We start from the raw sequence: 2,183 nt of genomic DNA on the forward strand, positions 1-2,183 counted from the left end.
TATATATATATATATATATGTATATATATATATATATATATATATGTGTGTATGTGTGTGTGTATATAAAATATATACACACACAGACAGATAGATAGATAGACAGAGACATGCACACACACACACATACGAACACATATACTATACACAAACACACACTAACACTGCACAAAGTCTCAGACGAATCGGACAGAATGATGTGTTTTCTTAACTAATTAATTCCGTGCAACATATAAGGTTTTCCTGATAACTATCGTATCGGTTCTGGTATAGACTTCCATAAATGGTAAAAAGACTTCACGTCTACGTAATAGACGTAATATAATGACGAATCTTCGTTTTTGATATGTATATATACACACAAATGTGCATGGCGTTCCAAAAACGTGTATTAGCCATTCTTAATAGATTATAGCTACAGGTCTTTGACCTCGCATACTGACACGCAAGCTTTCTGAAAGACAAAGAAAAGAAATTTTATATGAGATAATTGTACGACTAGAAATAGCAGCCAGACCATTCCCTGGCTGCAATCTAGTGTATTTGATAGAAAAGTAAAAAATTATAAAAAAAAAGTTTTTTTAAAGAAAAGAAAAGAAAAGAAAGGAAAAAATACAGAAAAAAAGAAAGAAATGAAATAAAAATTGATAACGTTGTTGATGATAACGCCACGTATGTATGTATGTATGTTCTCTTTCTCTTGTTATTTTAGAGTAAATTTTGACCGGCCACTTCCTTGGTAGCAAGGTTGTGAAGGAAAGCATCTTGATTTCTTCACCATCCTTTAAATCTTAAGAAGATCTTGCAAATTTTTATAGTCCCGGATATCACGATCACTTGTAGTGTATGAATGAAGGATTTGCGTTCTCGCCCCAAGAACCCAAGTTCAGCCATGCTTTGCTCCAAACGGATTAACATATATCCTGTGGGCGCAGTTACCTCCCCTGATGGTAGCTGTCTAAATAGCTCGCCACTAGGTGACACAGCATGTAACTCTGGGGTTCCAGCACTTAGTTCTTTCTCTTTGTCATCGCGACAGCAGTCTGCGAGGACGTGACCTCAATAGCTCTTGCGTAACAAACGCAACAGCTAATAGACATTGAGCAGCTATGGCGTAAGATACACAGAAGCTGAACATGAACCTCTTTCACTTGTAAATACTTTTCATGATTTATTCAACTTGTATATATTTGTAACCTGAAGTAAAAAGCATTTAAAAGCTATAGCTTGGTTATATGAATTCATTGTACAGTGTTCTTTTTTCGAATGACATCTATTCCAGCTTTCTGAACGGAGTCGTTATTAGATGGTCTCACCATGTGAGACCACGACCATCTATAATCCTGTTGCTTCAACAATAATAGGTATGAAGCTGAAATTGTAGCTTGGCTACTGGATTTGCAAACGCCTTATCAATAGTTCCTTAGATGTTTTCTTTCTCTTGCTTTTCCTAACCACATTCGTATCCAGAGGGCAGTTAATTTCCACAACAGAGCATATCCTTTCCTTGTGATCCCACATAACAATATCTAGTCGGTTGGGTTTTAACTTGGTGGCTGCTTTAATTTACTCTTTAATCTTTTGTCTCAATCATTTGACTGCGGCCATTTTGGAGCATCGCGTTTAGTCGAGCAAATCGTAAGCCTAGTACTTATTCTAACGGTCTCTTTTGCCGAATCGCTAACTTACGGGGACGTAGACACACCAACATCGGTTGTCAAACGATGGCTGGGGGTCAAACACAGACACAAACACACACACATATACATTATATATATATATATATATATATACATATATACACGACGGGCTTCTTTCAGTTTCCGTCTACCAAATCCACTCGTAAGGCTTTGGTCGGCCCGAGGCTATAGCAGACGATACCTTAATGTCTGTAAAAAGGGGTACAGCGGACATATTGGATAATGTAATCCTTGATACTTTGTTTAAAAGAAGGCAGGTTGATTTAAACACCAACGCCTTTTATCAGATCTAATAAACCGCAGCCTAGAAAATGTCCAACGAAGTCCATTCCTTAACATTGACTCAAGAATGATGCTAATGGTATGTTCCTATGATTGAGTGACTAATAAGATGTACGATGTAGTGAGCAAAATAAATTTTAATTAATTGAAATTATCTTGGACATTTTGATATATCAAGCGAGCGGAAAATACGTTCAAGGA

This window comes from Octopus bimaculoides, chromosome 14, assembly GCF_001194135.2.
Source record: "Octopus bimaculoides isolate UCB-OBI-ISO-001 chromosome 14, ASM119413v2, whole genome shotgun sequence".
NCBI classification, from domain to species: domain Eukaryota; kingdom Metazoa; phylum Mollusca; class Cephalopoda; order Octopoda; family Octopodidae; genus Octopus; species Octopus bimaculoides.